The following is a 27668-nucleotide window of genomic DNA, read 5'->3' as shown; positions in this document are numbered from 1 at the left end:
AAAAAAGAAATGGCTTTAATTTCTTTTGTCTTCAAATGAAATTCTCCTGACTTTTCCCTCCTCTCTGACACGCTGATTAATTCCAGCATGTTGTCTCTTTACATTAGAGCGTGAGCGGACCGGACCACGGCTAAGCAAACCAATCTCATCCTGTTGCCATGGGAGCGCTTTCCTCGCACCGTTGGTATCTAGAGCTTGGCCCATCACCAGATCGAACGCGCACCAACTTCCTGTTCCTTCTGTGAGGGCTGTGAAAGAGCTCAGATGGAGCTTTTCGCTCTGATTCTGGTCTGCTTGTAGTTTATCTACAGCAGGTTTATTATAGTTAACTAAAACTTTTAAAATGTTACTTGAAATAAAATAAATGTTAACAGAAATAAAAATCAAATATGAAAAAAAAAAACTAAAACCTATTTAATTTCAGCTAGTTGCTAAGGCATAATTTCTCATTTTCATGTAGTTTAACTTGATGTTGTTAAATAACTAAAACAGGGGAAAAAATATTGACTTGTTTTAAAAAAATCATAAAATTGAAAATGGGTAATATAAAAATACAAACTAAGTATCTCAGTGATACTAAAATTACAGTGGTGCATTGCTGTTACCATAATAAGATTTTGTTTTTTAAACTATATTTTCTTGTAATAACGAGATGCTATCTTGTTTAAACGAAATCTTTTCTTGTAATAATGAGATGTCATGTCGTTTAAAGGAAATATAATATCTTGTTATTATCAGAAAATGTTGTTTAAGCAATATATTTTTTCGTAATAATGATTTTTTTTCTCATTATTATTAAATATATCATTTTCATTACATATTATTACAAGAAAATATTTTGTTTAAGTGAAATAGCATCTTGTTATTACAAGAAAATATAGTTTTAACAACAAAATCTCATTATGAGAAAATACATAGAGTTCTGGCATGAAACGCTAGATGGCGCAGTCCGATAGGTCTAACTCAATCTGACCTAATTACATCATTATCACATGGCACAGCTGATTGGTTCTCTCCTGTATCGGCAGCCAATGAGCTCACTGCTCAGCATTCAAATATATGACTAGTGCTTGCCGTAGCAGTTGCAGCTTACTTCAGAAACCCCCCACCTTCCCCAGCTCCACCTGTATAGATCTGCTACGAGGTGATTCATGTATGCTATATGGGGGTTATTTCATGTATGTTATATTTGCAGCAGCAATATTTCTTACATGCTCACAGCAGCATGTTGTGGATGTATTGGCAGTAGAAAGTCTCGGTACTTGCTCTACCCATTAACATTGCCATGTACATTACCATGCCAATCCCTCCGAGAGTAGTCATGACAGAAATTGTTTTAACAACATTTCATGATTACGAGAAAATATGTTGTTTTAACAACAGCAACTCTTAACTCTTAAGCTTAAGATATGTTTTTTTTCTTTCTACATGTTATCTTAAGGGTTTTTCCATTGTTTTAGTTTTAGTATAACATTATAATACCATTCATATTTTAACTTTTTTATCATTTAAAGAAGAAACAAATCCAATGTATATTTGACATTTGAGGCTTAATACTATAGAAAAGCACTAAAAGTTTTAGTGAGTGTTTTCAGCTAGTTTATTTTCATATAAAAATACAGCATGCAGTTGCATCAAACAATGGTATAAACATCATTCAATGTAAATTGTGATAATCGTAATTAATAATCGCAATTACAATTTCAAGGGAATAATCGACAATTATGATTTTTGTCATAATCGTGCAGCCCTAGTTAAAATGACATTTCATTATTACAATATAATTGAGTGGAAAAAATGTGGTAACAATGCGCCACCACATCAAATAACACTAACATACACTACAGTATATGGTGGTATTTCTTATGGGCAGGTGCAGAAAAAACAGGAAGAATCATATAATTGACGCTTTGAGAGAGATATGACATCTGCAAACAGTCCTTCAATCCGTCAAACAATCTTTCATAATGCTTTTGTCCTATTAAAGGTGCTATAAGGAATGGCTTTAATATCACAGATAAAACGTCTCCACTAGCTGATAGCTATTGCTGAAATAGGAGTGTTGAGGCATCAGATCTATCTCTGTGACAGATCCAGATGCTGTGAAAAGATGATAAAAAGGATTTGGAGAGTGGCTAGAAGTCTTAGCCTGTCAATCATGTTGCATGTTTATGATTAAGAATGGCAGTTCTTAAGGAATGTAACAAGTCTGCTTCTATTAATGAGCCTTAATACCTGTATTTTGAAGAAGAAATATTTAGGAAATGAAGTGTGGTGGCATTGCCAAATAATGGAATCATTTCCCATCAATTACATTAACATAATCATGAAGTACACAATGATTTATGTCTCAAAGTCTTAAGTACAAAACAAAGACAGCAAGATACATGTGTTTGATTCACTAAAAACAAACAACTAATTAGAGACATATTTTTCATTGACTTTCAAAAGAAGTATGTTGTTTGGCAATCAGTTGGTCTACACTGGTTACACTGTATGCGTTTCAGTCACTGTAAAGAACTGGCTCATGAGTAGGGCTGGGTATCATTCAAAAATTTTCGATACCGGTTCCTGAACGATACTTTTTTCGATACCAATTTTATTAAATACATTTTAACAAGATTACATTATCTAAAAAAAAAAAAACTTTGGTTTTATTTTTCAGCTTGTCGATGTTTATACAATCTCAAAGACTCATCTCCTGAGCCACTGCACAAAGGAACAAAATGTAACCAACAAAATAAATAGTTTTAATAAAGCTCAAATAGTCTTCAGTTTACACATCTGTTAGGCTACATTTACACTAGTTAGTGTTCATTTTAAAACGCATAGCTCAGACAGAATCATGATTTCTATTTATTTTCCACTGATTTACTGATGAGCATTAGAAGCTTCCAGCGCTGTCTGCTTGTGTTCTCTCTTCCATGATCGCTGCTCTGACTCAGAGGTAATAACATATTTCATTTCAGCAACATTACATGGCCAAAACACACATTAGACGGCAATCGGAAGTTATTACAAACACTCGATGGTGGTTTAAAGTGATTTTGGGTAAAAGCGGAATATAAATCATATTTATTGTCTTATGTAGCATGATGCTACAGTTTGCATGAATGGTCACATAACACATAACATCTATGGGGGCTGGGACGCATTCACACTACAGCCTCACGTGTGCGCCACATCTCTGAGTGTAACCGGTGTTAACTAGTAGGTGTGTTCGACTTGACCCGGACAGACTGTGCAGACCGATCGGTGTATTACAGTACCACGAGAGCTAAAGAGAGCAGACTGCTCCGTGCGCTTTCGAATAGCTCTCGCGGATGATCGATCTGCGCCGCACCTCTTCTAGTTGAACACACCGGCTAGTGCTGCAGGCTTATTGGCTCACTGACGCTGATGAGATTAACCCCTTATGTATCGAAATTTGGTTTTTCGATACTCGATGGTATCGAGGCAATTCGGTCGGTGCCTAAAAAGTATCGAACTCGATACCCAGCCCTACTCATGAGTCATTTGTTCAGGTATCATTTGGTCTGGACCTTTTTGTGCAATATGTGTTTAGATTCACTTCAGAGAAAAATTAGGAAAAAAGGAATCATTTGCTCTGCGTGTTATGTTTCAGTTCCTTATAAAGAACTGGCTCATAAGAGTCACTTGTTCAGGAATCGGTTGGTTTACACTGGATGTTTTTGATTCACTAAAATCTTTTTGGAGCTACGCTTGAACAAAATAACCTAGCTTATAGCTCTAATATATTTCACTTTTTTATTTTTGTCTTTTTGAACAACAGATATCTTGAGACCAAACGATAGGAGGACAGGACCAGAAGACAACACAAGCTGGACTCAGATTCACCACGCCACGTCTCCACCTGAGCTCTGTATTAATGCACCAAGTTGCTTCAACCCTTTACAACACCGCAAACAGCCTGCAGGTAAATGATGAACTATGCTTTCAGTTTTTGCCAAGAATTAGCATTGCTCATTGTGATTTATTGTTCCTAATTTCATTTTTAGTGAACATTTATGTATTTCTGTCTTTATAAATGCTATAAACACAGTTAAAGGAATAGTTAAACCTAAAAATGAAAATTTGCTTAAAATGTACTCACCCTCAGGCCATCCTAGATTTTGATGAGTTTGTTTTTTCATCAGAACAGATTTGGAGAAATGTAGCATTATGGATGCATTGGCAGTATTTGGAGAAATGTAACATTACATCACTTGCTCACCAATGGATCCTCTGCAGTGAATGGGTGCCGTCAGAATGAGAGTCCAAACAGCTGATAAACACATCACAATAATCCACAAGTAATCCACACCACTCCAGTTTGAACTCTCATTCTGACGGCACCCGTACACTGCAGTGGATCCATTGGTGAGCAAGTGATGTAATGCTACATTTCTCCAAATCTGTTCTGATGAAGAAACAAACTCATCTACATCTTTGGATGGCCTGAAGGTGAGTACATTTTCAGCAAATGTTCATTTTTGCGTGAACTATTCCTTTAAGCCTCGCATGGTAATGCTCAGCCTCAGGTGGCTTATTGGTTTATTCTGACCCGCCCGTCACCATCTGGCCCGTGTCCCCGTGATGCCGTCTCCTCCGGTGTTGTATCGGAGATGCCCATTGACGTGCCCCTCTTAATCAGCGCACCTGTCCAAACAGATGTCCACAGGGATTTTGTTTATTGATCGCGTGTGCCTCTCAACCGCCTCCACGGGAGCCACAGGATGAACTCCTGGGGTCTCAGAGAGGAAATGAGAAATCGTTCTTGCTCATATCATTTGTTTTTTTAATATCTGATAAGCTTGCATGTGCTGGCTTTGTGTTTTATTTGTGCGGATCAGGGCTGACTCAGGCTGGGCTCCGCAGCTGTTTCTCAGGTACAGACCAGCAGCCTTGAACGAGAGGAAGCTTTGACAAAACGCTTCAGACGCATTGTGAGAGTGAAATCTGTCTGTTTGCTCCTGTTCGCTCTGTATTCAGGGTCTCAAGGTGATGCACCTGTTGGCCGTCTGGAGAGATTCTCACAGTGAGGCTTTCTGTCAGGAAACACATTGTCTTCAGGCGATAGCTTGTTAGTTTGGAGGTGGGATTCTCGATTTGAGCTCTGGGTTCAGTCGTGGTTAAAGTCAACATGAAACCGCATATGCAACTCATTTTAATCCTGTAGTGTGATTAGGGATGTAACGATTCACTCAACTCACGGTTCGATTCGATTCATGATTTTGATTTCACGATTCAATTCGATTCACGATTATTATTATTTTTAACAAAATGAGATTTAAGACAAATTATAAATTAAATGTGTCCTTGTATTATTGCTTGGACAAAATGCTGCACATTTCTTTGTGAAATTGAAATATAACACTATAATAATATACTAAAATAGCACTTGTAAATTATTGCTCTTTTGTTGGTTTTGATTGCTTCTATTGTCCTCATTTGTTAGTCGCTTTGGACAAAAGTGTCTGCTAAATGTCAAAATGTAAATATAATGTAAATGTAAATAACAAAACTACATTGAAATTTTAAAACAAGCCCCAAATCAAATAAATAAGTAACACAAATAAAATAAATCTCTTCAACAAAATAAGGCTTTGTCTGTGCTCTTTCCATTTAAAATTAGAGGCAACAACTGCATTTTAATCATGATCCAAACAAAGATGCTGCATACATGCAACACGAGCAGTTTTTGATCTAAATTAAATTGTATAATTTAGAAATTTGAAGCAAAAACAGAATGGTTTGACTTCAGTTTTTTGAAACTATACATAAAAATATCTGCATGAAACAGAAACCGAAACAGCAGACGAGCTGAACGAGACACGGATTCACTCTCTGCCAGCAGGTGGCGCTTAAAGTGTGTTCTTGGTTTCCGCTGTAAACAAAGGAGCGCTGCAATTATGAACTTTAATATGCATTCATGAAGCAAGATGAAAAGAAAAGATACCATCTAACTTTGTTTAGCATCTCAACCGAGATGAATTGTCACATATTTGAATTGATTTTCATCCGGCTCGCGGTTAATCGTTGCATCCCTAAGAGTGATGCATTTCTGCTTTATTAGGAATTGGTTTGATGGTGGAAAATGAGTTTTCCACATGTGAATGTAGCGAAAGTGAGTTTGTAGCTGGTAAAAACATTTATGGTTTTAGCCTTATTATTTACAAAAATATTGACAAAACTGTTAGGTGCCAAAGGTTCTTTTTTTTTGTTCAATTGTTAATATTTTGGGGTTCGAAAACGAGATAAGAAAAGCAAAGAAAGAAAATATTTAATCATAACTATATTCTTTCTTTGATACATTAATAAATGTTAATCCCCATGATTGTGTAGCCTAGTGAACACAACTGAGAGACCATTTTGAAGGCTCAGGAAACCTTTGTAGGTGTTTTGAGTTGATTAGCTGATTGGCATGTCACCATATTCTCATTTGTTGAGATAGTGAATTGGTGGGTTTTTGTTAAATGTGAGCCAAAATCATCACAATTAAAAGAACCAAAGACTTAAACTACTTCAGTCTGTGTGCATTGAATTTATTTAATACACGAGTTTCACAATTTGAGTTGAATTACTGAAATAAATTAACTTTTCCACGACATTCTAATTTATTGAGATGCACCTGTTTAAATATCAAACAAGTATATACTTTCTTTAATATGTATATTAATAAATGTTGTATGTGTTATATATAATGTTTTATATATAAACTAGGTTTGGTTAAAATGTTTGAAAGTTTGATTAAGGTTTAGTTTGTAAAAGTTTAAGACACATTAATGACATTTTGTCAGTGTGAAATGGATTAAAAGTAATATATATGACAAAATATTGACTCCATTTAACATTTTATACATTAATTACATTAATGATAAGCAGCTGTAAATGACCTCATTATCTAGTGGTAAGAATAAAAAGAAAGATTCAGAAACATTATTTTCACTATCCAATCGATTCCAGATGGATAAAGTCAAATCACACATCTTATTATGTAAGTTAAATGGGTTGCAAATGTCAATTGATGTTCACTTCAAATAATGAGTAGCTTGACAAACTATAGTTTTAAAGTGTCTTCTCGAACACTCTCTCCACGGGCGTCAGGAATGGAAAGTGCAGATGAGGATGAACAGGAGCGTTTTTGTTGTTGATTACCGGTGTGTGGTAATTTGAACAAGAGGTGGTCTGACTCGCTCCAAAACGACTGTCCTTTACAGTGTATTCACTTAGCTTCGTGTTTGACTAAAGAGAGGACAGCCGCTTAATTAGCAGCGTTTTAAAAATGCTAAATGATTATCTGTGCGCTGGAGGCATTCAGGTCTGCTGTTCTTCGGCGATGATTGAAGCGATGATTGAATGTGCAGTAACACACACACACACACACACACAGACAGACAGAGAGAGAGAGACGGGTTAGCTTGATCCCTGCTAATCTTGACAGCCATCAATATGTTTGGTCAGTGCAGGTATCAGTGATTGATTTTTCTTCTCCGGTTCAATGCGATTCTGAGTGAAAAATCAGCAGCATCCAGACCTGCTCCATCTCTACTCTCATTCATCGTGCCCTTGTTTCTTCTTCCCTCTCATCAGAGCTTCTGCTCTCTTCTTGTTTTTCTCTCATCTCACCCTGAGCTGAGTTCAGGCCCATTGAGATTTAGCATTAACATGCTTTTAACATTTTCACGTGAAGTTTTAAATATCCAGAGGACGTTCTCAATCCTCCTGTACTTGTCTGGGTTTTTGTCCTGTTTTAGCAGTTCTCACTAAGCCAAGCATTCTCATTCTTATTGATTAAATCCCCAACACTATTCAAATTTTGTGCTACAGACGCAGATGTTTCCTGAAATCATGCTGCTGTGGGAACTAAACTGAGAATGCATTTAAAATTTCAGTTGAATTTCTGTATTTGAAACAGGATGCAGAATTGCAATTTGAATTTAAGGAAGTGAAACTCAAAGAAGTTCATGTAACTGTGATTTTTAAATAGAAAAGCAAAGTTAGTCAAAACAAACTATGAATCTTGCTGGCTCGACAAAGGCTTGTTTGAACTTTTGGGAAAATGTATATAAAGTAACAAATGGATGGATGTTTAGATTGATGGATGGATGGTTTGGTGGTTAGATTGTTTGATGGTTTAGAAGGTTGGATGTTTGGATGAATGGTTAGATGATGGATAGTTGCATGGATGGATGTTAGATGGTTAGATTTGTAAGATGGTTAGATGAATGGGTGGATGGTTAGATTGTTAGATGGATGGATGGATGAATGGTTAAATAGTTAAATGGATGGGTGGATGTTTGATAGATGGATGGATGATGGTTAAAGGAACACTCCACTATTTTTGAAAATAGGCTCATTTTCCAACTCCCCTAGAGTTAAACAGTTGAGTTTACCGTTTTCGAATCCATTCAGCCGATCTCCGGGTCTGGCAGTAGCACTTTTAGCTGTAGATTAGCATAGATCATTGAATCTGATTAGACGTTTGCATCTCGCTCAAAAATGACCGAAGAGTTTCTATATTTTTCCTATTTAAAACTTGACTCTTCTGTAGTTACATCATGTACTAAGTTGAAAAGTTGCGATTTTCTAGGCCGATATGGCTAGGAACTATACTCTCATTCCGGCGTAATAATCAAGGAACTTTGCTGCCGTACCATGGGTGCAGCAGGTGCAATAATTTTACGCAGCGCCTGAAAATAGTCCCCAGCACGCTCCCTGTGCAAGCAAGTGGTCATTTTGGTTATGTTGATGGAAGTTAGCCTATTTTCAGGCGCTGCGTAATATCATTGCGCCTGCTGCACCCATGGTACGGCAGCAAAGTTCCTTGATTATTACGCCGGAATGAGAGTGTTCCTTTAAGTACTGTAGTTAGATGGATGGGTGGATGTTTGATTGATGGTTAGATTTTTACATTGTTGGATGAGTGTAAGGTTAAATGGATGGATAGTTGGATGTATGGATGGTTTTGTGGTTAGATTGTTACATGGTTAGAAGGTTGGATGTATGGATGAATGGTTAGATGATGGATAGTTGGATTGATGGATGGATGTTAGATGGTTAGATTTGTAAGATGGTTATATGGATGTATGGGTGGTTAGATTGTTAGATGGATGGTGGTTAAATAGTTAAATGGATGGGTGGATGTTTGATGATTGGTTGGATGGATGATGGTTAGGTAGTTAGATGGATGGGTGGATGTTTGTTGGATGGATGGATAGTCAGATGGTTAGATGGATGGTTACAAGGTTAGATGAATGGTGGAATGGGTGGTTAGATGGGTCAGTGGATGGATAGATGGTTAGATGGACATTGTTGTGGTTTTTTGGGTAGTTATGGAGTTGCTGTGGTGGTTGCTAGGGTGTTGCTGTGCAGTTTCTAGGGTATTTCTGGGTTAGTTCTAAATAAAGCAATAAGCCCCAAGAAGCCGTGGTTTACAGTGGATTTATAACAGCTAAGGGGCGTTGTTAGGCACGATGCAAAGCGGTTATAAATTCACTGTAAACCACGGCTTCACGGGGCTTATTGCTTTTATAAAACGGTTATTCCATATACGTAGTAAGGTTTCACAAAATAAAACACAGAAGCAACACACAGAAGTAAACAAAGGTGTATGTTTGTAGTGTGTAATTTACAACAGCTTCGAACACGGCTCAACCAATCAGAATCAAGGACCGGAACTATCAGTTTTATAATGGTTTCTAAGGCATTGCTAGGCAGTTGAGAAGTGTTCTGAGGGATGGCTAGGGTATTTTATTTCTAACTTCAATGAAGCACTCTTAAAACTAAAAAGATTCAACAACCTCTTCTTATGAAGAATCGTTTTCCACTAAAGAAACTTTTGTGCAATGGAAAGGTTTCATGGATATTAAAAGATTCTTCATGGAACCATTAATGCCAATAAAGAACCATTCTTTTTAAGAAAAGTTTAAGGAGAAAATGGTTCTTTTAAGAACCGTTCACTGATCTTCTGTGGCATCACTGCAAAAACCCACTTCTCGAAGCTTTAGTTTTAAGAGTGATAGGAAATTTAGAACATTCACCTTTGGTACTATAGAAACTGCAAAAGTTTCTTGAGACTTCTATTTTTGAAAGTTGAGTTCATAAATCTTCACTAACTGGAACATAAGTATAAACTGACTCATTTGGTAGGAACAGACAGCTGTGAGCATCTGAACAATTTTTTCCTTCCTTTCTCTGGTCTTCTGTTAATAAACCTTCGCAGGTTTGACGGGAACATCTGGATGCCTCATTGATTAGCAATAAACAAGGTTTGGTTCGAATCAAATCACGTTGCTTAAAAAGACACATTCTCAGGTCTAGACTGAACTCTATGAACGTGTAGATGTTAAGCTGAGCTGTAACTCTAACAAGCTTGGAGATTAATTGATATGTTCTTCATCGGTTTGATAAGTGAACTCTGAATATGAATCACAGTCCAGCATAGGTGATGAATAAAGTCTTGGTGAGTTGTGGAACGAATGGCGAAGAAACATTTAATCGTCATTCATCAGTGTGGTTCGCTTCAGTTTGTTTTAGACTGATTGGTTTCAGGTTCAAGGGCCTGACAAACCTTTAATGTGCGAGTAAAATGAAGCAAGCAAAGCTTCAGTAGGTTCCATCATGCTGCTGTCGCGAGAGACACACAGAGACTGAGTGAGACAGACAGTGAGAGACCTTTTGGGCCACAGTGTGTGATCAAATATAGCCCCATCTTCACACCTCATAAAACTCTGTTATGTCGCTTTCAGACTCCAACCACAGCGAGAGGAAATGGCTGCTTGTCAGAGACGGCGGAGCTTTATTGGAAATGTTTCTGCTGGGTAAAATCCTCAGGAGAACGTTTGATTACCGCTGAATGAGTGCGGGACACGCTGTTTGTGACTGTGAAAGCACAAGGTCCACTTACGCTGAGGTCCACTTACGTCTTATTCAGGCCACTTACACGGGAAGAGAGCGTCTGATCGGCAGCTGTTTGCTTTCTTACGTGTTGTACATCTGAAATTGGTGGTCCAATGCATAGTTTTGCTTTTGAATATCTAGTTTATTTGCTACAAGAGGTCTTTAAAATTGCTTATATAATTATTATATACTATACTATTAAATAAATAAGTAATGATAATAATATAAATAATATTTAAGATATGTATATTTATTAGGGTTTTTTTGTTTGGAGAAATTATATTTAATATATTTAATAAATATTAAATAAATATATAATATATTTATTAAGCAGGGCCAAATGTAAGGTTGGGTTAGACAGGTAATTCTTGAGTTTGTGAATCTTTTGAAAAATTCATAAAACCAAACGATTCATAAGAATGATTTTCTCATGAATCAGACCACACTGGTCACATTGTATGTTTTTGATAACATCTAAAAAGACAAGTTTTTATTATAATGTATACAGTAAATGGTCTATTCTTTTTTTGTATAAATAATGATAAATTGTTAAAAAAAACATCTAATATAAAATACACAAAATACACATTCTTAAAGGGATAGTTCACCCACAAATAAAAAAAATTCTGTCATTAATTAGTCACCCTCATGTTGTTACGGTTGAACCATTGATATTTTACCGATGTCCTTACTACGTTTCTGGGTCTGGGAACATTTCAGTTGCATTGATGTCTATGCAGGGTCAGAAAGCCCTCGGATTTCATCAAAAATATCGTATTTTTTGTTCCGAAGATGAATGAAGGTCTTAGGGATTTAGAACAACATGACGGTTGACTTGAAGAGTAATTTTTGGGTGAACTAACCTTTTAACAGATTAAATTCAGACCACAATCTCACAATTAAAAAGTATATATCTTTTTTATTTTATTTTGTATTTTATTTTTATATATATATATAGATTTGGAATTTTTTTTTTTTTTTTTTGCTTTATAGATTGCAAACACAGTTCAGGAGATATTGAGAAGTGTTCATTGTAGTAGTATGGTGCCTTAAATGTGACTTTGTTTCCCAGCGTACTAATACAAACCTGTGCATCCTGACTCTCTAAAATCCTGTGAAGCAGCCAATCAGATCAAAGCTTTTGATTCTATTGAACTCTTTGCGTTTTTTTGCATCAGCCGGTGTGTGGGCGTCTGAAGCCCGGGTTTGTTCAGATCTGGTTACGGCTGGAGGAAAGCCTCTTTGCTCTTTCAGCAGACAGCATGAGTGCTTTTGATACTGACTTTGCTGAGAGCCTCAGGTCTGTGGATTGTTCTGAGGAGGTCCAGAAATCACAGATGACCAGCGCTGGAGTAGATGATGAGAACCAACTCTTTCTCGCTCTGATCAGAGGCAGCAAGAGTGGGCTTTGGAGAACAGGCACCAGTGCTGTTAAATGTGACAGCAGCATTTAGATCTGATTAGGAGGATAGAGAGGAGGAAAATCGTCTAGTCGTCTAGTATGTAAAGGAACAGAATTAGACTCTACAGTACTGAGAACGATTCAGTATTTATTAAATTTTGTTAGAGTTTTGCTTACATGCATATTAAATGCTTTGTCTGCTAAAATGAGTTATAAGGCAAATATTAAAAATATCATAGATTCCAATAAACACATCACACACTCGTATATATATATCCGGCATAACATATACAGTGGCTTCATTTTCACTACTTTTTAAATGTTTTATCGTTTACAATCGTCATGCAAGGTTCTGTTTCTTTTGTTGTAACATAAGGACGCGGGTCCGTTGGGGTTTCAGGAAGCAGATGTGATGGGAGTCATGTGTTAGTCACGTCTAGATCGGGCCTGAGGGCACTAGTTGATTTACTCATCCTTTTCCGGTTTGGACATAATGGTTCCATCCATTGGTGGTCCCAGGACATCGGGGTTTCTATAGGTTGTGAATGAACTTTTCAGTCCTTGATACCAAGAAAGCTTTGTTGTCTCCTGATTGAATTAGTTTCGATCTCATGATGATGATTTCAGTGGCGTATCAGTGTCCTGTTCATCAAATCCCTACAGCAATTAGGCTGTATTTAATATGCCATGATGAGTCACGAGTTCTGTATTTGCGTTAAATCTGCGCAAATTTGGCTTACATGAACTTCCCCAAGAAATGAATTAGTGAACATAATTTACGAAAAGTAATCCGCCAAATTGGCTTGTGATTTGACAGTCTTACCTGCCACAGTTGATTTTTACCCGCATTTGGCGGGTGTTAATTTTAAACCCTGTGTGTGTGTGTATATATATATATATACTGTATATATGTATAGTTTTTATCATAAATCTAATATTGAGTGATCCCTGGTGCAAATAATAAAGTAAACGAATAAAAAAAAAATTGATGTGACAAGTTATTATGACTAAAGACCCCATTAATCTCACATGCATCTCCTCGAGCGTTTCAGAAGAGATCTCCACAATGTCTCAAGCTGCTCTCAGATTTGCCAAGATACCAAATTCAGAGACCTCAAGATAAACTCAAATGCTTCTCATCATCTCAAAACGAGAAGAGCAACCGCTAAAATTCTGCTCTGAAGGTCAAAGTTTAGTCGTCTGCAGAAGAGCGAGACCCTGACATAAAGTAAAGACGCACACAGATTTGTGAGCAGATAGGAGCTCTTCTATTTACTCTCTCTCTGTCTTTCTCTCTGTTTCTCTCAATCCATTCTGATGGGATTTACAAGCAAGTGGTAATCCGTAACCGCTGCAAAATCTGCGGCCCACTACGCAATTCTATCTCTCTCCCTCCCTTTTCTTTTCCTCTTCCCTTTCTTAATACTAAAAATAATTTTGCTGCTTCAGTGGAGGACGCTGGTTTTATCCCCAAATCTGGGCTGAAAAGGGGCGTGTGTCTGTTGGCAGCAAGTATTGTGTAGAATTAGACTGTGACAGTCTCTCTCTCTCACTTTATTTCTCTCTTCTTCAGCTAAAGCGTTTTAAAAATGTCAAGGATTTACCCAGTTGCTAAGCGGTTCACAGACTCGCCGCTGTTTTCCCGGTCCGTCATATGAAGTGTCGCGGGCGCAGGAGTCTGTCGGCCATCTGGAAGCAGCTTCTGCCTGACAACCCACTTCAGATTCACACCACACATCTGTGTGTGTACGAGCAGGCATGAAAACCAGCACATCTGTTATGAGTACGGCGTTTGGACCGTTTGCATTGTGTTTTGTGTGTGTGACTCAGAGAATGTGTAAATGACGTACAGTATATTTATGTTTTTACTGGGTGAAAAAACTGAAAACACTGAAAAAAAATTGCCGTATGACTTGTTATATATACATAATAAATATACACAGTACACACACATATATTGTGTAAACAAAAACTTTTATTTTGGATGCGATTAATCGTTTGTCAGCACTAATTTATATATAAGCAAAATGGACATTTTAACTGAAATATACCCAAATAAATCAAAATAAAATTGAATTGAAATTAGAATCAAATCAATTGAATCAGTGTAAATGTGCTCGAGGACTATGCAGTAAGTGAGCATGTGGCCTCAGAAGTGAGTTTGCTGTACGACCATCAGTTTAATTCCTCTGTGACCCTGAAGGGTTGTGAATTATTCACCCAGAATGCTTCGTGGTTTTTACTGGGCTTTTGCCTGCTGCCTGGAGTCTTGTTGGCTAAACAGGCTGGGTGAAGTGGAGAGGCGCTGTGATTTTGTTTAGTAGTGTGGAGCTTCTGCTCATCTCACGTCGTGTGCTTGTGTCCTGATGGGCAGATGTGGGTGACGTCTGCTCAGTGATTCTGCGAGATGGAGCGTTTCTCATTTCTGTGTTTAAACAACATCCGAGCATCTCCTCCCCACCGATATCACATCTGCTCCTCACAGCCGTGGGATTGAACACAGATGCCGAGGAGAGCGGAGGTCCCTCGCTGGAGGACCCTCAAGAAGAACCAGTCTCACTAACACACTGTTTGTATGTTGGGTTATTTATATGGTCATTTAAACATAATTAATCACATGATTAGAATAGACTGCATGGACTAAACATAGCTAAATCATGAACAAAATATTAATTATATATCCATATTCTAAAATAATAAATATATATGTACATGTATGTGTGTATATAAATAAATACAAAAAAAAAAATATATATATATATATACATACATACATACATACATACACAGATGTACTCATAAGTTTATATACCCCTTGCAGAATGTGCAAAATGTTAATAATTGAAACAAAATAAGTGGGATCATGAAAATTGCATGGTGTTTTTCATTTAGTACTGTCCTGAATAAGCTATTTCGCATAACAGATGTTTACATATACTCCACAAGACAAAATAATAACTGAATTTATCATAACCCCGTTGAAAAGTTTACATACCCTTGAATCTTAATACTGTGTGTCATTTCCTGGATGATTCACGACTGTTTTTATATTTTGTCATAGTTGTTCATGAGTCCCTTGTTGGTCCTGAGCAGTTCAACTGCCTGCTGTTCTTCAGAAAAATCCTCCAGCTCCTGCACATTCTTTGGTTTTCCAGCATCTTCTGCATATTTGAACCCTTTCTGACATTGACTGTATGATTTTGAAATCCATCAAGGACAATTGAGGGACTCATGCATAACTATTACAAAAGGTGAAAACATGTACTGACGTTCAAGAAGGCCACACAATGCATTAAGAGACGGGGGGTTTATTTATAACCGAATGCTTTGTATTTCCATGACAATTATACGCTTGGCTTTCTGATTTTCTCTTTCACTTTAGTGAGTCGTCACTAGTCTGCACTCTGCAGGCCAGGTTGCTATTTAAACAGGCTGCACGTGAGTCAGAGTATCACCATTTGCCTCATTGATTAAAATTTCCAATCATTTTACATTAATATTAAAATAAATAAATGACATTAAAATTCAAAGTAATCACTTTGGTAATCTAAACTACTTTTCAGATGTAACTGTAATTTGATTACCACCCATTTACAATGTAAATATAACGAAATACAGTTACTCATATTTTGTTTTAAATACGTAACAACGTTACATGTATTTCGTTACTCCCCAACCCTATATATATATATATAGGTATAGATATATATCAGGGCTCCAGACAAAAAAATCGAGTAAGAAGCCAGAAAGATATAATGGGTTCAATTGCCGCTTGAACTGAGGCGCTTAAGCGATCGCTCCTGCCGCATTAAAGAGCGCCAAAACCATATTTATTGTTTGAATTTCGTTATGAATTTGCCATCATTTTAAAGCTGATACTTTATTTATTAAAAAACGTAACAAAGCACAAAGCTAATTGTGATTACTGGACGGCAAGTGCGCTACAAATAGGCTTATAAGAAGTTCATATTAGTGCCATATTAAGCCATATTAGTGATGATTATGAACGAGAATTGTTAACGATATTGCCAATATCCACACAAATGACAGCTATACCTGATGCAGTTTGTTCAAGTTGTGCACGAAATAGACACTGTTTTCTGCACTCCTATTTCGCAGGTCTCCGTCATTTCGATCTCTCTCGCGCTGCACAACTGAGCTGCGTTTAGCAGGTGTGCGTCAATGCTGCTGTGCAGCAGAGATGAGGACTGTTTGAAACTCTTTTTTTACACTAAAACTTTGATGCACATCGTCTCAGTTTAATATGTCAACATAAAAGATGTGATCGCAAAACAATCAGGAAAAAGGCATTACATGCAAAATTTGAAGTCATTACATGCAAAAACTTCACTTGCAAATTAATATTTTTGGTCGCAAATGTGACTGTTTTAGTCGCAATCTGGAACCCTGTATGTGTGTGTGTGTGTGTGTGTGTGTGTGTGTGTATATATTAGTGCAGTCAAACGATTAATCGCAAATAATTGCATCCAAAATAAAAGTTTTTGTTTACATAATATATGTGTGTGTGTGTGTTGTTTATATTTCTTATGTATATATAAATACACACAGCATATATTTTGAAAATATTTACGTGTATTTACATGTGTATATATTTATATTCATATAATTAATATCATATATAAATATATTTAATATATAAACGTAACATATTTTTATTAAATATATACATGCATGTTTGTGCATTTATATATACATAATAAATATACACAGCACACACACATATATTATGTAAACAAAAACTTTTATTTTGGATGCGATTAATCGTGATTAATCATTTGACAGCACTACTATATATATATATATATACTGTATGTAATGCATGTATATATAATCGCACATTCTAAAATATGAAAAAGTAAATGTAAAAAATCCAATTAACAATGTTGGAAGGGCAAATATATTCAAGTTGAGCTAATTTTGTTGCTTGGGCTTATTTGAGAAGACATATTATGTCTACACAAATATATTTTAAAAACATTGAATAAAGGGTTAATTTCAAATCCAGTCAACATTTCAGAATTTCAACGTTGACTAAACTAATAAGCACAAGACCAGTCAACTCTGAGATCATTCCGCACGTGCACAAGCCTGAGTGACTTTGCGGGAGAAACAGCAGCGCCATCTTGTAAAATGTACACGTCAGGTAAGTGCCACTAAATAAATGTTATTTTTAGACTAAGTTTTAGTACCTCAAAAATGTACAGCATATCTGATGTTTTTGAGTGCATATTTAGTGTTTTATAAGTCGTATGTCCGAAGAAAAATTAATTTATGTTAAGTGTACATTGTCAAGTTAATGTGTCAAGAAAGTGTCACTGAATAAATATTTGTACTTAGACTGAATTGATCAAAACATGTGTATTAAAAAGGTGTAAACGTATTATTTAAAACATATATTTATACACACATACAACATATAAAAACATTGAATAAGCGTTGTATGAATTATATGCCTGAGGGAAATTAACTGTTTAAGTGAAGGGAACGTGGTTTTTCATCTTGTTTGATCCATAAAACACTTAATGTCAAAAGAAGGAATTTTAGGTTTAATTTTTGGTGCTTTATTGTTCTCAGTGGCATCTACGCTAATATTAGATCAGCACCTAGAGATGACCTTGACAGCCCTGAATGTCAGCGGAGACCAGGACAACTAGATGAGCCCCAGTGAAGCCCTCGTCACCTAGACGGCCATCGGGACAAGACCACAGGAACCAGACGAGTCCTCTGCACAATCTGACTTTGCTGCAGCCTGCAATTAAACTACTGGTTTCGTCTGGACAGAGAAGAACAATGGGGTTTTGGTTCCTTCGACACACGATTTTTCTGTTTAATACTGTAAAGCTGCTTTGACACAATCTGTATTGTAAAAAGCGCAATATAAATACAGTGACTGGAGTTTACTTGACTCCGTTCTGTTGAACTGTAACACCTGGTTCATTAATTTTTTTCTGACTTCTGCCTCATTTTAAAGATGTAACTGTGAATAGTAGTAATATTTGAAAATGTTTGTTTGCAAACATTTTGTTTAACTTCGTCTTTTTAAGTTAATAAAACAAATGTTTAAAATAAATTTTGCCGTTGTATTACGAATGTGATGTTTGACAACTGGAGAACTTTAAAGGGATAGTTCACCCAAGAATGGAAATTTGCTGTTATTTTACTGACCCTCAGGCCATCCAAGATGTCAGTGACTTTTTTTCTTCAGTAGAACAGTAAAGAAGATTTTTTTTAAAATCTGAAACAGTGATCCCACAATATTACAATGTACAATTGCACAAAAGGCTGCAAACGAACAGCGCGCATCTGAAGTGTCTCTGAAGGAAATAATGCATTATTTATCGGCTTTAAGATATCGGCCAAATTTTCTTATCAGGCCGATACCGATAACAGAAAAAATGAGCCGATATGGGCCGATACCGATATGGTGGCCGATATATCGTGCATCCCTAATCCTTGGCGATTCATACACTGCACGTCTGTGGCTGCCGGTTTTTGATTGTTTAGCTTCATAAGACCTCAATGTGTCGTCAGGAGCCATTGGTAATTTGGTCTTGTCTGCACATGTTTATTTGACTCTCAAAAGCCAGCAGCCAGAGACGTGCAGTTTATGAATTGCCAAAGACAATGGTTTCACCTAAAAATCTCCTTTACTGTTCAGTTGAAGAAAAAAAGTGAACTACTTCTTGGATTGCCTGAGAGTGAGTCAGTTAACAGCAAATTTTCATTTTTGGGTGAACTGTCCCTTTAAGCCTGCATGTTTAGTATGTATGACAAATGTTATAAATTCTGATTGTTATTAAATAAAAGCTATTATGTATTGTAATGTGTGTGTTTTTAGTGATTGATAGGCACCAGTTAATAATTTTCTTAAACTCAGTATAAAATATGATAACTAGTTCCACAGCGATTTCTTATGATGCCCAAATAATATTATAAGACTATAAAACTAGTTCAGTAAAGTTTGAGCCAACTAAAAAATAATTCAGGCAACACTTTGAAGACGGAAATTGACAAAATAAAGTTTCTGTGGAGCTAGTTACTAAATAATAATTAGTTGAAACAGCTTGAATTTTTTTTACAGTGTATACATTAACAAAATTATACTAATTTAAATAAATATATTATAAATATTGTATGTATGTATATATACAATATATATAATGATTTATTTAACATTCTAAAATATGAAAAAGTATTTCTGTATACTATTACTATATGTATTGTGTATTAAAATAATATAAATGTAACACACACAGCTGGACTCAAATGAAGGTGTAGAACCATCTCAAGGATGATCAGAAGAAATGGACAGCACCTGAGTTAAATATATGAGTGTCACAGCAAAGGGTCTGAATACTTAGGACCATGTGATATTTCAGTTTTTCTTTTTGAATAAATCTGCAAAAATGTCAACAATTCTGTGTTTTTCTGTCAATATGGGGTGCTGTGTGTACATTAATGAGGAAAAAAAATTAACTGAAATGATTTTAGCAAATGGCTGCAATATAACAAAGAGTGAAACATTTAAGGGGGTCTGAATACTTTCCGTACCCACTGTATATAGTATAGTATAGACTGATGAGTTTGTGAGTTAGTTTGTTAAAAAGATTGCTGAATCAGACTACACTGGTCGTGATCTATGCTTGTTGTTGTGAACAGTGCAATAGAAATATGTCTTGTCTGTTTATTTAAATTTTTTTAATTGTATTTTATTGCATTGTGTGGCTCATTATTTCTCCCTCATCACATTATATTCAGACAGCAAACTCACAACTCATCAGCATCATTTATTTTTCCATGCTGCTTTAGAATCAGAACCGGTTCTCGATCCTCAACACTAGTCAGGGGTTATTGGTGATTTTCAGTGTCTTGAATTGGTGATAATCATGTTGATGTCATCCCTTCTGTTCAAACAATGTCAGGCATTATGTAAAGTCCAGAGACTTGAAGGAAAAGATCTCACATAATCCACACAGGCTCCTGATGAAAGAGCTCCCTCTCTCTCTCTCTGTCATGATTAAACCATCAGCAGTGGGTGGAGAAAGAGAGAATGACAGTATGATTCAAATGGATGGCGAGATAAAGAGAAAATCATTATGCTGCTGATGCCAGATTTCTCATGACGGGGTAGATATGCTGAACTATTCCAGTGATTGTTGGCATACACAGTGTGTGTGTGTCTGTGTGTGTGCTATCTTAAACTAAAATAATGGAAATTTTGTCATCATTTACTCACCCTCATGTTGTTCCAAACCTGTATGACTGTTCTGTGAAACACAAAACAAGAAAGACTTTGAAGTAAAACGATAGCGTTGTGTGACGCAAAGACCATCGAGTAAAGCGAGTCAAACTCGAGAACGAATCATTGCGCCATTGACTTGAATGAATGAATGAACAAATCAATGAATGTATCAGTGAATCAACAAATTAATTAAGACTGTTTTTGTGAACTGAATCAATTTATAATTAATTTTTATTGGTATTTCCCAACCCTGTATGTGTATATATATATATATATATATATATATATATATATATATATATATATAATTTGTTGATTTTATTGTTTTATTTTATTATAATATTTTGTTTTATTTTGTTATTTTATTATTTATTATTTAGTATCATTATTCACCAGATTGCGCGTGTGTGTATGCTGTATGCTGTTTATATAACTGCTTTTATAATCCATTTTGAAGCTTCCTTTGTTCTCAATGAAAGAAAATTCTATATATGTGTGTATGTGTGTTATATTTTTACATTATATTTGTGTTATATTTTATTACAGTAATTCTGTCATTGAATAATAAAAAAATAACATTTATAATACACACATACATGCATATTTTATATATGCATACATGTATATATATATATATATTAAGTTATACAATTTTTATTGATTAATTATTTATTTTTTGTTGTATTTTATTAAAATAATGTTATAATCAAGAAATAACATTATATATATATATATATATATATACAGTGGGTACGGAAAGTATTCAGACCCCCTTAAATTTTTCACTCTTTGTTATATTGCAGCCATTTGCTAAAATCATTTAAGTTAATTTTTTTTCCTCATTAATGTACCCCATATTGACAGAAAAACACAGAATTGTTGACATTTTTGCAGATTTATTAAAAAAGAAAAACTGAAATATCACATGGTCCTAAGTATTCAGACCCTTTGCTGTGACACTCATATATTTAACTCAGGTGCTGTCCATTTCTTCTGATCATCCTTGAGCTTTCCGTACCCACTGTATATATATATATATATATATATAAACAAAAATAAAAATGGAATCATTGAGTGAATTAATTAATAATTCAGACTGAACTGTGAACTGAACTGAAACTGAACTGAAAGATTACTTCATTCTAGGGCAGGTGTCATGATTTTTGGTCAATAACGACTTAAATTTCAGCCTGTTTCTTATTGAATGACTTGGAATATGAGTCTCATGAACTACTTTTCTACTTTTATAATAATTTTTGAAGCTTGTATTGTTTTTAATGACAGAAAGTAAGTCTAAAGGTGAGTAAATGATGATAGATTTGAGGTTTTCAGGGTGAACTGTCTTTTTTTTTTTTTTAGATGAACTCACACTCTGACTTCTCAGCAAAACTCAATCTCACTTCAGCATCTTTGGCTCGCTCTCTCTTTTGGTCTGCATGCTGTTAGCAGGTTGTGTAGTACGCCACGGCTCATTAGAGGCGCTGTTTCTGTGACTGAAATGTAAAAGTGTTGAGCGTACATTAAGTTTAATAGAGACAGCACTGCTCTGAGATGAATATCGCTCTGGAGTCGCTCTCTACTGCTGGTGCTTCATTGCTGAGAAAGCTTTAAAGTCAAACATGAAATCAAAATGGACTTATTTACCTTCTAAATGCCCATTTGTGAGCACGATCCATCAATCTGTTATCAGTCTTCTGATTCTCCATATGACACATTATAAGAGGAAAATGGGTTATAAATGTAGTTTCATGTTGACTTCAAAGGCTCTACAGTCATATCTGCTGAATGAAGTCAACCAGAGACATGACTGCACAGAAACCGTTCAGCGTCTGCAGACATGTACATGCAGAAACCAGGAATCCACAAACACACACGCAATCGGTGCTAATGCCAGAGAGCCTGACAGGTGGCCCGACCGGAGATAAGCGTGAGCGATATGACATTCGTATGGAGTGTGGTAGGAACAACAGTTGTTTTGGCAGAACAATTTGGTTGTGAAATAGCAGAGGAGGCCGCGGTGGTGGGGAAATGGGTTTCTGTTTGATTGACAGCTGGAGAGATGGTCCTGTCATTCTCCAACTTGGACAGCTTTTCTAAACAGGGGCAGAAAAGGCACAGAAGTCTGAATGAGCGCTTGAAAACGAATCATTACAGGTGACAGCATATCCAAAGAACTGACAGACAAGCATCCTGTTTGTGGAAAGATTGGATCAGATGGGATGTTAGCATTCTTTTACAAAAAATACATGCTGGTGCCGTGGTGCAATAATAGTATCAGATAGTAATACTATGTTGCTTTCATATTCACTTACAAAAAGTACCATGGTACAGTGATGGTATCTGATGATAAGACCACAGTGCGCTTTTGTAAGGGTTTGCCATGCTACTGAATGTTAACCTTCCTATACCATGGTATTTATATGGTATTTTTGTATTCAACAGAAGGTGGATGGGCCACATACTAATTGATAAAAAAGAAAGATGATGGCAAATTAAAATTTTCAGGTAAATTTGTGAATATGAACTCATAACCAGGTTTAGTATAGAAGTTTTAAAAGTACAGTAGCCAAAAAAAATGTATATCTAATTTTTTTATATAAAATGATTTGTAATTTGTACATTAAAAACAGATATAGTAAACAGGAAATAATTTAAATGCAATGAAATAACATAATTCATTTATACAGTAAAAAGGGAATTCTATATGAAATTTTTCTCATTTTTTAAATGTTCTCATGTATTATACATATATATACAGTATATATTGCATTGGAACATACACATACACGTTTATGCTTTAATTATTAAATAATTATTATTAATAAGAAATTAAGTACATTAAAAATGTATTATATATTAGGTTTTTTATATTATATATATATATATATTTTTAACGACAGAAAGCAAGTCTGCAGGTGAGTAAATGATGACAGAGTTGACGTTTTTGGGGTGAAGCGTCTCTTTTATATAACTTCACGCTCAAGACTTCTCAGAAGAACTCAATTTCACTTCGTCATCTCTCGCTTGCTCGCTCGCTCTCTCTTTTGGTTTGCATGCAGTTAGCTGGTTGTGTAGTGCGTCGCGGCTCATTAGAGGCGCTGTTTCTGTGACCGAAATGTAAAAGTGTTAAACGTACATTAACTTTAATAGAGACAGCACTGCTCTGTGATTAATATCGCTCTCGAGTCGCCTCTCTGCTGCTTGTGCTTCATGGCTGAGAAAGCTTTAAAGTCAAACATGAAATCAAAATGGACTTATTTATCTTCTAAATGCACATTTGTGAGCATGATTCATCAGTCTGTTATTCCAAAGATGGCAGTTTCTTCTGACTTAACATAAAATGACTTCACATTCTCCTTACTTTCATTTTGAATGGCATATTATGCATGTGTGTTTCATGTCAACTTCAGTGGCTCTACAGTCATATTTGCTGAATCATGTCAACTAGAGACAGCGTCTGCAGATATGTACATGCAGAAACCAGGAATCCATGAGAGCACAATCACTCAAGGAATGGGAGGCAATCTGTTGCAAATGCCAAAGAGCCTGACAGGAGGCCCAATTGGAGATAAACATGAGCGGTATGACATTCGTATGGAGTGTGGTAGGAGAGAGTGCGCTGAACAACAGTTGTTTTGGCAGAACAATTTGGTTGTGAAATAGCAGAGGAGGCCGCGGTGGTGGGGAAATGGGTTTCTGTTTGATTGACAGCTGGAGAGATGGTCCTGTCATTCTCCAACTTGGACAGCTTTTCTAAACAGGGGCAGAAAAGGCACAGAAGTCTGAATGAGCGCTTGAAAACGAATCATTACAGGTGACAGCATATCCAAAGAACTGACAGACAAGCATCCTGTTTGTGGAAAGATTGGATCAGATGGGATGTTAGCATTCTTTTACAAAAAATACATGCTGGTGCCGTGGTGCAATAATAGTATCAGATAGTAATACTATGTTGCTTTCATATTCACTTACAAAAAGTACCATGGTACAGTGATGGTATCTGATGATAAGACCACAGTGCGCTTTTGTAAGGGTTTGCCATGCTACTGAATGTTAACCTTCCTATACCATGGTATTTATATGGTATTTTTGTATTCAACAGAAGGTGGATGGGCCACATACTAATTGATAAAAAAGAAAGATGATGGCAAATTAAAATTTTCAGGTAAATTTGTGAATATGAACTCATAACCAGGTTTAGTATAGAAGTTTTAAAAGTACAGTAGCCAAAAAAAATGTATATCTTATATAAAAATATAAAATGATTTGTAATTTGTACATTAAAAACAGATATAGTAAACAGGAAATAATTTAAATGCAATGAAATAACATAATTCATTTATACAGTAAAAAGGGAATTCTATATGAAATTTTTCTCATTTTTTAAATGTTCTCATGTATTATACATATATATACAGTATATATTGCATTGGAACATACACATACACGTTTATGCTTTAATTATTAAATAATTATTATTAATAAGAAATTAAGTACATTAAAAATGTATTATATATTAGGTTTTTTATATTATATATATATATATATATATATATAATTTTTTATTATATATAAATATATTTTAATTATTTCATTTATTTATTGCAATTATAGTAATAATAATTAGTGTTACATTTAAATATTATGTTCTGAATTTTATATATATACATATATATATAATATTTATTTATTCTTAATGAAACAAAAATATTCTCTATGTGTGTGTGTGATATTTATCTTTTTATTTTATCATTGAATAATCAAAAAATAAAATGTTTAATACATACATTTTATAGATAGATAGATAAATATATATTATATTTATTAATATTATAAATAATTTATTAATATAAATTTTATTGCCTTAAAGTTAACAGCCTCTTGATTCATAAGTGGTGTAATTGCTCATGTAAAATTAAATAATAACCGTGTTCGGTGCAAGAACCTTTCTCTGACAACAGTGGGGAAAACTGTAGTAAAGTAAAGTACTCCCAGCATGCATCAGGGCGGACACATGTTTTGTGGCAGACCCAGCGCCCTCAGTGTGTGCTCGCAGGAAGTGATGGTGGTCTCGATAGAGCCCTCACTACAGCTTCTCATCTCTTGTTTGTGCGCTGCAGGCATGGAGGGGCAGCTATAAGTTGCTTGTCTTGCATTATCTCTCGCGACGCCTCCACGATGGAGGCCCACAGGCGTCTCTGACAGAAAATTGATGCTCCGCTCCTCCAGAGACTCCACGCTCTTCCCTCGAAAGGATGAGTTCAGCTCCCTGTTGAAGTAGAGCTGTCTTGTGCGCTGTCAGAAACACGCTCCCGCCGCGGCTCTGCAGAAAACAGGGAGTTCAGATGTTAGACAGGGTGATTGAGCACCGAGCTGAATTTGAATAGGGAGCCCGCTAACGTGTGTGTTTCTCACAGCAGGTGCTAGAGCTGTGCAGGCGTCGAGGTTGGTGGCTTGCCGTCCCTGGAGCCGGGCAGGTCTGCAATCGGATCGCTCAGGTGGAAAAATGCTGGTTTTATCAGGGGTAGAGGAACAGATAGCAGAAGCACTCAGTCGTTTTATGGAGACTTTGGAGTCTGGATGGAGAGTTTTGCTGGTTAGGGGTCAGAGATCTTCACAGAGCTGATCTTCTAAACATTTTGGTCACTTTCAAATGATTTCCTGCTGTACGGGCTTGATTTTACACCTCACATCTCCCAAAATACATACCCTAGGAAACTCTAAACCAGGGGTTTCTTCAGATTTCTAACCTGAAGTTTCAAGATTTGGCATGTAACTTGCCCTAATGTTTGCACTACAGACATAAATGATACCTCAGATTTTGCGTCTTATTGAGGAGAGGTGTGCTATTATTTTATGCAATTGAACTGTTTGAACGAAAAGACGATTAATTAGGTAAAAAAAAATCGTAAATATCATAATGTAGGTTGGGTTTTCATTCATGTACAGATATAAAATATATACTTGTATATGTATTTTTTACAAATAAATGTACATTCAATACAAATAAAAACCAATAAAAATTTAATTAAACAATAATAATAATAATAATTATTATTATTATTATATATATGTATATATATTTCAAGAAAAAATTTATACATATATATATTAGGGCTGTCGAAATGGCTGAAAAACTAAATTCGAATTTTGTACTTAAATATGATCAAAATTCGAATTATGTTCAAATTTAAAATGCATTATTTCAGTTAGGGTGAAGAAAAGCTTTTGGCTTCTCTTCTGAGGCCACAAGAGGGCGCAAAATATTACTAACGCACGTTTATTCAAAGCATAAGATAACATGACTATCTGTGAAAAAAGTGCATAATGTTTAAAATAATGTTTATAAACCAATTATAATTCATTAAGTTGCTTAAACAGCTATAGACAAAACAGCATCATGTATGTATGCATAGTTTAATACAAAGGGCGGAAAGCCAATCACACCGTACATTTTTCATTTAAAAACATGAGATGCAGTGGGATGGGGAAAATAACCCGCCATAAAGTCTCGATATATGTTTTTTTAAAAGTTAAACTTGTGTTAATTTTACATGGCTTTCTAAACATGCGGCTCCTTTGTGCGAGATGCAAGTGTAACGGTGATTAGGGATGGATGTATCGATCCAAAGTATCGATATATCGATACTGACGCGAGTATCGAAAGTATCAATACTCAAACAAAAAATATCGATACTAAGGTGTGTTTTATTTACCAGTGATTTTGCTAATTTAACACAAAAAAAAAATCGTACAATATGCATTGAATTGAACGAATAACCTTTGTTAGCGAGTAATTGTGTAGGATAGAACTATTTTCCTGTTCATCTGGACACGCAAATGTTGGAAGACAGAACCAATCCATCACAGAGAGCGTTCACTCACTGCTGACAGTGCATTCAAACGGCTGCGTTTCCCAAAAGTTTCATAAGAAAGTATTAAAGCTTTTGGGAACGGCAGCCCTGAACAATGCTTATCAGAGGACAGAAGGACAGAGTTATTTCACAATAAACAAACTGAAATTGTAGCCTACATAGTTTGTGCAATTACAGTTATTTAAATTGAACGTTGAAAGATAATATTGATCATGTTCTATTCTGT

At 35.6% G+C, this 27668-nt stretch overlaps 1 protein-coding gene across 1 annotated transcript in view; it reads left to right on the top strand.

The window, feature by feature from the left end:
• plxnb2b (plexin b2b) overlaps nt 1-27668 on the top strand; it is a 221883-nt gene that overhangs the window by 96855 nt on the left and 97360 nt on the right. Inside the window, exon 3 of the mRNA XM_016251008.1 lies at nt 3794-3937. The gene's annotated coding sequence lies outside the window, so the exon portion shown is untranslated. The remainder of the gene's footprint in view (nt 1-3793; nt 3938-27668) is intronic.

Source organism: Sinocyclocheilus grahami, unplaced genomic scaffold (genome assembly GCF_001515645.1).
Source record: "Sinocyclocheilus grahami isolate Dianchi unplaced genomic scaffold, SAMN03320097.WGS_v1.1 scaffold1023.1, whole genome shotgun sequence".
Taxonomy (NCBI): Eukaryota; Metazoa; Chordata; class Actinopteri; order Cypriniformes; family Cyprinidae; genus Sinocyclocheilus; species Sinocyclocheilus grahami.
Note: the sequence above shows the minus strand (reverse complement) of the source record. Positions and strands in the feature narration are given on the sequence as shown.